Source organism: Lissotriton helveticus, chromosome 4_2 (assembly GCF_964261635.1).
Source record: "Lissotriton helveticus chromosome 4_2, aLisHel1.1, whole genome shotgun sequence".
NCBI lineage: Eukaryota > Metazoa > Chordata > Amphibia > Caudata > Salamandridae > Lissotriton > Lissotriton helveticus.
In genome coordinates this window covers 65,467,778-65,480,247 of record NC_136064.1, presented here as the reverse complement: position 1 = coordinate 65,480,247, position 12,470 = coordinate 65,467,778, and the positions used below count along the sequence as shown (strand labels likewise).

Sequence of the window (12,470 nt, the reverse complement as noted above, 5' to 3'; positions counted from 1 at the left end):
TCAGACTGGCCCCAATCCTTCTGTGGCTTTCGATCTGGCGTAGGTCCATGGTCAACTTAACGCAACTTTTAACTGTTGGTTGCCTGAAGCTGGACCACTACAAGAGGATTGGCTGGCTTAGATTCGTAGAGGCTGAATTGACTGCAATTGGACAGAGAAATCTATTCAGGGACCCCTCATTGTTTAGGAAGGTCTCGAAGAGGCAAATCACTGAGCTGTATTTTCAGAGGTATAGCTTTCTTCGGGGGGGGGGGGTAAATCATACCCAAAGGGCCTCAATTGTACATGATCTTATCGCACCAAGACTAGGCAAAGGGTTTTCATATCTCTTGTGCATTAGTTTTGCTCACCCTAGATTTAGTCTATTGCTTTTTAGCCTGAATTACATCCCTCTGATGCTAGCCTACCCAGTGAGGAAGTAAAAACACTCAGATGTGTCCCCCTGCGACAATCATTCACCCCAATCAGACCTACACGTAGTATTATTCTGCAAGTTTTACCATACTGAAAGGAAAGCTTTTATACTCCCGATTTTAAGGCGCTACAATTTCACTCAATGCAGGGTGGCATTGTATTTTCTAAAGGCACTTTATGACCCCTTTGTTCGCTTCTCTGTAGCATGTTTTTTGTGGGTATGTATGAGAAGAAGGAAGAACTGGGATCCGTTGACCTAAATCGCTGTAATATTTGGGGAAAAATTGATTGTATCTAAAAGTTGGGGGCCTAAGTTACTGAAATCGTGTAAAGCTAACGGCTGCTCCTACAAATTATTTTAAATAATATTTCCAATTTGTAGAGCCTATTCTCGAAATTGATGGCCCTGTAAAGATTTTTAAGTGTTTTAACAGTGGTAGCATACGGATCTCTTTTATAATACTGTGTTATGGTTTATTAGATGATTTGATGCTTTTATGATCTGTTTTAATAAGAGATTGAATAAAGAGATTGAATGATTGAACTGTTTGTGGTTTGGTTTGCTTACAACCATGAATGGAGGAATCTAATTCCGGACTTTGCAATAGATTAAAGTCCCCTCCTATAATCACTAGGCCCAGAATGTTAATTAGGGTCTCTTTCACTTCCCTTAGGGATGTAGGGTTGTCTAATATTGGTGCGTATATTATAGCTAGAGACAATCTTGTTTATATAATATACCGCTAATTATAGCCCATCTCCCTTCTGTATCTCCCTGAGTGAACATTACTTGAAAAGGCAGATGTTTGTGGACATATATTGTAACTCCCCTTTGCGCTGCCCTTGCATTTGAGAGACATTGAGAGACAGCCCAGTGTTTAAAGAGTTTTCTTGCCTTATCTGTTTTTTTTTAAATGTGTTTCCTGTAAAAATATAATGTGTGCGCAGTGCCCTCTCAACCATATGTCTTTTGTCTGACCCTTTTGATTATTATTGAGGCCATTGGTATTAAACGATACTATATTCAGTGTCTATTTATCCATACAGCTCATGTCTTAGAAAACTGCTGATATTAAAGAATGTTGCTACATACATTCTGTTATCTTTTTCCCATCTTTTCTCCTGTGTGCTTCTATAAATTGGACAATGTTTTCCACCATAGCTTTCTTTAATCTGGCTTTTTTCTGGCTATCTCAACTTTCCACTATCTTTAATTCACCTATCAACCCTGGTGCCTCTGAACTCTCCTTTTTTCTCTTGCTGTGTCCCAACCCACCCTCCAACATCCTTCCGTGCACCCTCCTGAGGAAGATTTCCCCCCTCCTTCCCTCTCACTCCTGAATTTGGGTGCCATTGTATTGCACCCTTGTGCGCTCACCCTTCCTTCCACTAGAATCTACTTGAAGGAAAGGACCCCCCTCTCCATTGCCCCATCATACCCAATATTTATATATTGCACTGTCCCCTACAGTCAAAATACTTAGTTGACATTTAAACAATTGATTTATAATTTTAGTTGGACAGTTTCAATAGAAGTGCCTGTGCGTCCTCAACATCATTTCACTAACACCTTAAGTTTTGCTTTTTGAGCAATGGACTCTTGGGCCCCCTTAGCTTTAAAAGAGTCAATCACTTTAACAAATTCTCTACGTCTCATCGCAGTGATTGCTGACATGTCTGAAACTTTTTTAAATTGGGGCACTTCTGGCATTGAAAAGGTCTTTCTGATAATAGCCTGATTTAAAATGTGCTCCTTTCACTCTATAGTCTGCAAAATTAAGAAGTATTGCAAGTGGGTATTTGGCATTTGCATATTTCTGAGCCGGTACCCGATGGGTTCTAGTAATAGCTAGGTCTCCATCTAATTCGGGTATTGCTTTTTTCAGACATGTCTCAGACCATTTCAGAACTTGGGTATCCTTGCTTCCTTCAGGGATGCCCACTAGGCTAAGGTTAGAACGTCTGTTTTAATTCTCTAAATCTTTCATCTTATTTTCAGTCAGGCTTTTACTCTTCTCGATCTGGACAATCTCTTTCTGCAAGTTTACCACCTTGCCCTCTAAGGTTGGGACTCGGCTTTCTGCCTCCTTCAGTCTTTCTGGCATCAGTGACATATTTTCCTCCATTTCTGCAAGTTTTGCATGAAGTATTGCTATTTCCTGTGCTCAGGTCTCTCATCTCCTAGAGTATGGTGGCAAGCATATCTTGGGCTGACTCTTTCATTCTTCTTTTGCAATATGTTTTTATTTCCTGTCTGAGTGTCTATCACCATAGGGAGGTCTTGTATGATCTCCTGAGGCTCAAATATACTCCCCCTGAGAGGGGCGTTTTGTCCTGGGGCAGTCTCAATCTCGCCCTGCCCCATTGAGTGCGCCTTCAGATCAGACTGTAACTTAGTTTGTTTTGCGGATAGGGGGTAATGCTTGGGGCGTGTTAAACCGATATTTCCAGCTTTGGTACTTTTGCTGTCGTCATGATTATCTAATGTATCAGGATCCATTAATGCATCAGAGAGCTGCAGTTCTGATATCGCACCTCCGCTTTCTGACTTCGGCCCATTCTCATTTTCTGTAATACTGCTGTCAGCCACTTCTCTTTCTAGCTCCAATAGAGCCTTAGCCGTAAGCTCCATTCCCTGTTGTGCATTGCGTTGCACCTTGCTTTTCATTTTTTGGTCTGGCGTAGATTGACTCTGCATCACAGTTTTAGTACTGGCAGTTTTGCGCTGTTTTTGCATGATGGTTAATAATCTTTATACCCGTCCTTATACCAAATTCTCTTCTCCCTTTGGACCAGTGTGTGAATTTAGCCTGCAGATGCTACCGCCAAAACTCCCTATTTAACTACGTTTTGTCCCAGCACGGGTGACTCTATGATGAAGTTCTCATCGCTCAAAACTAAGCCCTCTTAGCGACCCTCTGGATTCACCGCAGCTTTCCTGGTCTTCCTGCTGCAACGCGCTCGCCTTCACCATTGTAGAGAGAGTTGTGTCTTTCCCTGAAGTCGGCCATGACTCCAGCTTTCCTCCGGATATGTGACTGCTAGTCTATCTATCGTCAGCCGAGGCCGTAGTCTGCAAATCTTTCACAAGCTTTCCAATCCTTAATGCAGGCGTTCAAAGAGAGACCCAGCCTCTCCACAGTTAACACGCGGGCTCGGATTCCCCCACCGATTCCCAGCTTTTTCGCTTCGCCGCGCCCTCAAGATCTGTCACTACCAATTTCAGGGGCGGGGTCAGAAGAGGGCACTAACAGCAGCGTGCGTTGGAGCCGTCTGCCGTCATCATCCGTGCATGGTTATTTGCATAGTTGCATGGTAGGTTCTCTGAGCCATATTTGTATAGGTTCATGTTGGTTTCAGGGCTCTCATATGGGAAATCTGAGCCATGAGATAAATTTGGTGGTTCCATGGTGTTTTAAGTAGAAGGAGTTGTTAGATGGACATTTAGATGACCATTTCACAAAATTGTTTTGTTGTTTGCAAACAAATTCGGTGTTCCATAGGTTGAAAGATTAATATCCGTTGTTGTGGGTTGAAATATATATCTCTTTTATGATGCATTGACAGTTGCCCCGTGATTGGTTGCTTTCTTCTTCTGTTTTGGGATACACAGGGTTACAAAATTATCTGGGCTTTCTTGATTTAGAAGATACCCTGCGATTGTGGGTTGGAGAGATCCTTTTTTTGGAGGGGGGTTGAAAGTTCCCATCGCCGCAGGGGGGGGATGGTTCCAGTGGTACCCACTTGGTGCTGCATATGGCGGATTAACGTCCACTTTCTTTCCTGCAGTATCCCTATGCAGAGTCCCCTATGGCACCCAAGGGGAAGTTAAGCCCCAAATACCCAGCGCTACCAGCAATGCGACACTACCCCAAGATCACAGGGGGCAGACTAAGGGGCCTCTACTTGAGCCAAAACTTTAGAAATCATAAATGGCCCCAACACAGACATCTCTGCATCCTTACACACATCGAGAAGGCAAACCACCAATAGTCTAACAGCCTCTAACACAACTAGACAATTGCAATAGGAGAACAAAGTGGTGCCTAGAAACTGCCAAATGAATTACCATTTCCAAGTAGCCAGGCACAAAGTGCAGCCGAATAGAACGCTTCAGGGTCTCTGCAGCCACACAAACCGTGCACAGACATAGGTCCTTAAGTAGCAGAGACAGTCCCTACAGAATGTAATCAGGACACTCCTTACCTTAGCAGAAAGGCTGCTGATAAGTATTACTCATTGCTTGGGTCACATTTTATCAGTAAGAGGTGGGTAGGTAAGGATCTGCTATTCATCAGAAAACGGTTGCATGATTTTACTTCTACAAATGTATTTACAAATGACAATATCATGTGTTAAAACAGGAAAACAACTCACATGTTAATATGCTTATAGATTATCAAACCTGTTTATATGTGCTGAATATTTCTAAAATAAAGCAATCTTTATTAGACAAAAAAATTACTTAAAAAATATATATTTGTCTGATACTGAATGTCACTTTTCCAGGCACTTACAGGGCAGCTGAATCAGATAATGTAGTGGTGTGAAAGGATGATAACAAAAAAAAAAGGATGATGCCTTCTGAGTGCTGCATGCAGCCAGCATTTAAAGCACCCTCACCCCTTGTTCTCTTTTTGACCTTCTTGAATTGTAATTGGCAAGCCACTTTTAGCAAGTTCAGAGGAAAAGGCAGCTCAGCAAATTGGAAGACTTTGTGAACAAAGATTGGGCGATGGGGAAGTGCATTCCTGAATATGCCGGTTATTGTCTTTGTCTCTTTTCAGTCCATTTCAAAGTACTTCAAATGTATGCATCATTTTTAAAGTGGCCACGGGGAAAGCAGAGGTTACAGGGGCTTCAATTGTACATTTTACTAGTTTTTTCCCCGCGTTTTATATAGCGCAAACTTGACACAAAGGTATTGGAGCGCTTTACATGAGCACCAGTTGCATTGCACAAGGACACATTCATTTTTCTGGTAGGCACGGGGAGATTAAGTGATTTCTCCAGAATCACAGGATGTTGAGCTGACACCGAGAATCAACCCTGGCTCCCCAGCTCCATAGTCGGCAGTTCGAGCCGTTACGCCACACCCTCTCCCCCTTATTGTTGCTCCAGGGCTTGACTAACGATGGTACAGTAAGCTGAGAATCAAGTTTACTGATGCTGGACTCTCAGAGTAGCACAGGCCATCCATCATTCAGAGGGTTCTCAGGGAGCTATTGAGGGCAGCAGAGACTTAGAACTCAAACCTCAATTGAACTGAGACACTACATGCTTCTAGAGCAGTGCTTTTTTAAATTGAAAAATACAAGTACTTTTATATCAAACTAAAACATAATTCTACACAAAGTAAGGCCAGTCAGGCACAGGGTTCTAATATGTGTGCTATAGGATTATATTCACACAAAAATTGTGTTTGCAAGAGTATAACATAGGTACAAGCTAACATTGGAGCACCACTGACTTTAAGCTAGGTTTGCGCTCTAGAAATACCACATACATACATGTTCAACAGTGTCCCACTTCTAACAAGTTACTATGGTAATTCGCTCTACCTAGGCGCCAACAAATCCTGCATCTCCCGTCTCCAAAGAATTCAGAATGCTGCAGCCTGTGCTCTGCTAGCTCTCCCTTAGGGCCATATGTATCAACATTCCGTTTTGCTATTTCTAAATAGCGATTTTTAAGGAATCGCTAAATAGCGATTTTTAAGGAATCGCTATTTAGAAATCGCAAAATGGTATGTATGTAGAAATTCGCTTCTTTTTAGCGATTCCTTAAAATTCCTTAATTACGATTAGCAAATTGCTAATCGCAATTAAGGAATAATATCCCATTCATTTCTATGGGCCAGGAGGCCCATAGGAATGAAGGGGAAATTTGCAATTCGCAATTTGCTAATCGCAAATTGAGAATATTTTCAAGGGTGCAGAGGTGTCCAAAGGACACCCTGTTGCCCCCCTGAAATCTGCATGGGTGCACATGTGGTGCACATACATGCCCTAAGGGCATGTATGTGCGTCACATGCCACTTTGAAAAATGAAAAAATATGCATTTTGAAAGGCATTAGCAACTTACCACCAACTAGAAGTTGGTGGTAATTTGCGATTCCTTAAGGCCAATTTGCTATTTTTTTTGGCTTCTTACATTGCATTTAAGGAATCGCAAAATTTGCGATTCCTTAAATGCAATCGCCAGATAAGGAATCACAAATGTTGCTATTCCTTATTTTTCAGGCAGATTTCCTTGATGCATACCATTAGTCCAAATTGCATTCGCAAACGCCGAAATTCTGCAAATTTTGGTGTTTGCAAAGTCAATTTGGCTTGATACATATGGCCCTAAATCTTGTTCAGTTGCGAATCTTCTGCCTAAACTTCATTGGCTGCCGATAACTAAAAGAATTCACTTTAAGACTCTGTGTGTAGCCCACAAAATTCTGACACATCAGGGACCGCCGATCTTAGAGGATCTTATGGTCCAATAAGTGCCAAATCACCCCCTGCGCTCTGCCAACTCTGGCTCAGTTTGTATCCCTTGATTCCAAAGAGCCAGAGGAGGTGGTCGCTCTTCCACGGTCCAGGCAGCGCACCTCTGGAATTCTCTTCCGATCTCAATCAGAGGACTTCAGAACCTCTTGGCATTCCGAAAGGCCATAAAGACCTGGCTTTTCCCTGCGTAGGCTACTTCCTTGGTTGGAGAGGTCCAGTGTCATTTGTTTGGGCACCGCTGGGACGCCTCGTCACTGGGGAAGCTATGCGCTGTATAAATTTCAGAAATGCATAAAGAACAAAATAAACAATGAGTTTAGCAGTAAAGGCACCATCAATGTTGGGTTCATTTGGATTAATTGAAGTATCTGTGCTGTGAAATCTTGAGCATAAGGCTGGGTACAACAGCAGCATAAATTTACAACAACCATGCACAAACATTTAAAGAAAATCATAATCACCTATAGTGCGACATTCACATGATCACAATAAGCAATGAATGAAGAGGCCAAGTATTTGTATTCAGAAAATACCATGTGATTGTAGGAAATGGGTTCCACCAACTTAATACCCCTCGATTTCTTGCTCTTTTGGACTACACGGTTTTGGACTTTTACTGTAAGTGAGTCTCACAAACTCATGGTACATTCTGTGTAAATGGACTGAGAATGCTAACCGCCAGTGTCCGCCTTTTTAGATAGTGCTGCTGCAGCGCAGCTAAGATACGAGGATCTCAGCGTGTAACACATGAACATGTGAGCACATGCAGTTGTGTACATTTGTAATTAATGCATAGCATTTAGTAGTGTGCAGCTGAGCATGTGCAACTAGTAGTGTGCGGCCTGAGGATGTGTGACTACCATCTAGCTAAGCATAGTATCTGCTCACTGATAGCCAGTCACAGAAGGGACCCTTCAGGGAATGGTGCTGACACTGTGTAAGCCTGTAATGTGAGTGGGCATTCGTAGTCTGCATCTGTAGTGCTTGCTGAAGGGCTGTATGCTAACTACATACCTTGTTGGAAAAATCTGCCTCACCGGTCAGTTTTGCCATACTTACACCTACAGATATGAGGCAGGTATCGATTTTGGGGTAAGCATATACACTGAATACATATTCACTGTCACTTTTGTGCTAACTGTACTCCTAGAGTTTTAGATTGATTTCTCTGGCTCCACCATAATCAAATTCTAGGCCTTTATCCCCTCTGCTAGGTCAAGTTAATTACTGTGCTGGTCAGCAGAAGTATCAAAGGCCTTCCCACACAATAGAGCCTTTAACAGAGTTTGGCCCAGTACCTGGGAAAGGAACGGGTGGGTAGCAAAACTGCATGTGTTAATTAATTCTTCACACTGTACCTGTCCCTGGCAAGCCCAAGCCCACAGAAACAATGGAGGAAGGCCAGCCCTCTGGGGCCAAACACAAGAGGGAATCCCCTTTGAGGTTTTGGTGGAAAGGGAGGCTCCCATGGAAGGTTCTTTCATAGACGACTTGAAATTGCCATGTTTAAGTGCCCCAGAATGCTGTGCAGGAGGAGTGGGGCATGATGTGAGTAATGCTGTGGCAGAACTTTCCACCTCCACTTAATAACCCTCACATAAGGGAGAGACTCTTGGGAAGATACTGGACCTGGGGCTGTGAACTGGATTAATGCCCATCTGGCAGAATGAAGACCCCTGAACCGCTTCAAGGTTACATTTTGTAATTCTGAATCTTGAGCTGGCCCCCAGAACTAGGATGGGTCTCTCATGAGCCAGTGGTGTGGCCTTGCTGTACCCCCGAGGAACAGTAGTGGGGACTGGACTAGCTGGGGAAACTTAAGAGTTCTCCTGAAACTTCTGTGAACTGGTCCTTGACTCCACTGACACACAGGTGCCCTGCAAGTAGCCAGAAGGCTGTGGGTCTTAGGGAGTGTGGAAGGGAGTGTGTTCTACTTGATGACTGTGGAAGGGCAGTGGACAATGTCCCCAAGCAGGAGAGAATATCTGGAGCCCAGGCAGAGGACCGGTCTGGTGAAGGGAACCTTAAAAATCAAGCTCAGCATCAAAAGTATCTTTCAGAGGCCAGGAGGCTGAAGAAAATGTTTCTATAGGCTAGAAGTGGAACCTGGGAACAAACAACACCAGAGTGAGGAGAATTGACCCAATGGGGCCCGAGAATCCAGCATCTAAAGTTCCATCCCCAGGGGCACAAGGCAGGAAACTGAACACTTAGGGGCTGATTCCGATCTCGCTCGGAAGGTCCCCGAACGCGATCCGGCCGTAAACTGTACGAGCCGTATGCGTGTTCTCCGCAAGACTCATACAGCTGTACAATCGAGCAAGTACGATGCGAGAAACGCAAAATCTCCGACTGAATCATTTCCGGGTCCGAAGCGCTCCGTACGCCTCATCCGTAAGCAAACTGTGCCGTGCAATGGAGGCGAATTCCAACCGAGCCAGTACGATGCACGCGTCAGTCAGCCGTATCGAGCAGAAGTTTCCGACTCGCAAAATGTCCAGGAAGCTGACTTTGGGGGTCCGCGTTGAACCCCCTGTCACCCGCAGCCATGCGACTCGGACACAGGGGGAGACCCAAGGGTCTCCCCAACACAGGCATGTACGGTGCAGATGGCATAGACGCGTACCCAAGGTAGGGGGCGCCCTTGTGCGAGATATCCCCATTTAGTCAATGGGAGCCCATGTACACGTCGTACGACCGGCTCCCATTGACTTCAAAGGGAGTCCGACCAAACCGAGTCCGGCAGCATGCGGCCGCATTGTACTCGCTCAGTCGGATTGCAGGAGTCCGGCTCGGTCGGAAAACACTCCGGATCCGGCTCGTTCGGAGAGCTTTCAAACCCAGATCGGAATCTGCTCCTAAGTACTCCAATGGGATTTTTAAATATTACCCCAAGGAGGGCCAGGTCCCCAGAGGTCAGCACTACCTCTTTTCATACATTTGTATGGGGAGGGTTCTGGTGATACCTCTCCCCAGGATCTATTTTTGCCCAGGGACCGATACACTAGGCCATAATTGTCCCAAGGGACCACATTTCCTTTGGACAAACGAGATCACACGTATCTCCAGCCCCCTCCACCCCCCAGATAGCTAGGAGCCCTCCCCTGCTCCCTGTGCCTGTGTCCCGGGGAGAGCAGGGAGGCACAGCCAGCCCTACAGGACCTGCCCACTGTCACATGGGCAGGAGAGTGAATTCAGGCTGCCACACCAGCACAGGAAGGTGTTGTTGAGATAGGGAACTGACCAGCAAGCATATGCCTGGTGCCCAATTATAGGAGCAATGGTACCCAGCGCCCAAACTAAAAGAGGATTAGAGCACGAGGCCATGCTATAACTAAAGGAAACAGCCTCAGGAAATGTGGCAGAAAGATGCAAAGAAAATATTCATTGGAAGGGCCAAGAAACACCCCATATGCCCCTGGCAGGCCTTTAGATATGCATGTTTTCCCCTCTATGATGTCACTATAAGAGGAAGGGGCACCACTAAATATTATTTTAAATGCCGTATGGGAGACTGCATGTAGTGCAGCAGCCCCCACCCAGAGGTTTTTACAAAAGTTGTCTACGTTTCCCTGGGAATTTGGCCCAGGATGTCATTAATGACCATCTTACTCCCATCTTTAATTAAATCATTCATACAGATATTTGTTCCAACGCTTGGAAACTATCTACCATCCTTCCCCTGATAAAAAAGGCCACCCTTCCAGTGTCATACCCCAACAATTATCGTTCCATATCCCGCCTACCTCTGCCAGCTAAAATCAAAGATGAAACATTAAATCAACAACTATCTCCTTTTATCAAAGAGAATAGTCTGCTTGATGCTTCTTAATTTTGCTTTCGGAGCCAACAAAGCACAGAAATCGTTTATAGTTGCAGCAAAAAGCATTAGAACTCATATTGACAAGGGCAAAAAGGCGGCCTTGATTCGTTTAGATCTCTCGGCGGCGTTTGACACTGTCAATCACCACATTTTACTTAGCTGCTTGTATGAGCTGGGCATCAGAGATACTGCCCTCTCTCTTCTGGCTTCCTTCCTCTCTGACAGGGAACACTATGTCACTTTAGATAATTTTGTCTCCAAACTTCTGAATCTCCCTTGTGGCGTACCTCAAGGGGCTTCACTAGGCCCCACTCTGTTCAATTTGTATATTAAGCCTTTTACCAAACTCTTTAAATCTTCTGGTTGTCTATACTATCCTATGCCAACGATACACAAATTGTTGTGTCTTTCTCTGGCAATCCTGCCCATGCAGCTCCCCAATTTTGGAAATTTATAAAATTCGGGAAAAACAGAGATTCTATTGTTTGGAAATAATACCACGTTTTGGTCTCCGGATTGGTGGCCACAAGACATGGGCCCAACTCCTGGACCAGTAGGAAAGGTCAGAAACCTTGGCGTTGTTTTTTATAAAGAACTAACATTTGAAAACAAGGTGAACCCAATGGCTAAATCTGTTTTTTTACTTTTAAAGATCATCAGGAAAATCCTCCCCTACATTCCCATCAATTTAAAAAAAAAAAAAGGTAAATTCAGCACTAATCCTATCTAAATTTTAGCCAAATATCAAACTCTGCAGAATGCTGTGGCACGTCTTGGCTACCGTTTCCTCAAATACCACTCAGCATCTTTCCTACTTATCCAAATCCATTGGTTGCCCATGAAGAAAAGAATAGCCTTTAAGGCGTTGTGCACTGCCTTCAAAGCACTACATAACATCGGACCTGATTTTCTCATCCAGAATTTTCATTGCTACATTCCATCTAGGTCTCTACACACCTCATTCTGAAAAATCATCGTCTATTCCCAAACTCAGGAAAGCGCATTTGGGTGGGAAAACGTTTTGTGATATGTACTGGCAAATTGTGGGATTCTGTACCTTTTTATCTTAAAAATTCACAAAATCTTTTTCAATTCAGAAAAGCTTTGAAAACATGGCCCTTCAACCAGTCGTGTTCTCTATTCTTTTAGTTATGCGTTATTTATCCAAAGCAGCGCCAAGACAACTTCAGATATTAGAGCGCTATACGAAACCTAATAACATAGCATAACATAAAATCCCTAAAACCAGGAGAGGGTTTTCATGTTTTAAGCACTCCTGGAATCTGACCATTTGTACATTGGATCAGGAGTCTTTGGTGGAACTTGCTGTGAATAAAGGCGCAATGGAGCTGAGACACAGACTTTAAAGAAGCCATTGTGGAACTTCTAAGACTTGTACATACTGGCGGGGCCTAACCTGAATGTTGCATCTCATGAGTGGGGAATAATCACAATTGCTACACAGGGAAATGGGACACAGGGACTTACCTGGACAATGCTACAGCGCTGGTCTTACATACCATAACGTGTGTACTTGTAAAGCGCACATTCACCCGTAGGCACATTGGTGCTAAATAACAGATTTTTGTTGTTACCAAACTCAATGGTACTCATTTTATCGACCTCAGAAGGATGACTGGCTGAATGGACCTGCCTTACGAAGACTATACGTATTATTTGTTATGTGTCCTGACTTTGCGTTCATTTTTAAATTCTACTTTTTTCATAAAAGCAA

At 43.9% G+C, this 12,470-nt stretch overlaps 1 protein-coding gene across 1 annotated transcript in view; it reads left to right on the top strand.

Moving 5' to 3' along the window:
- Positions 1 to 12,470, top strand: part of LOC144752040 (relaxin receptor 1-like) — a 998,955-nt gene that overhangs the window by 790,677 nt on the left and 195,808 nt on the right. The window lies entirely within an intron of this gene.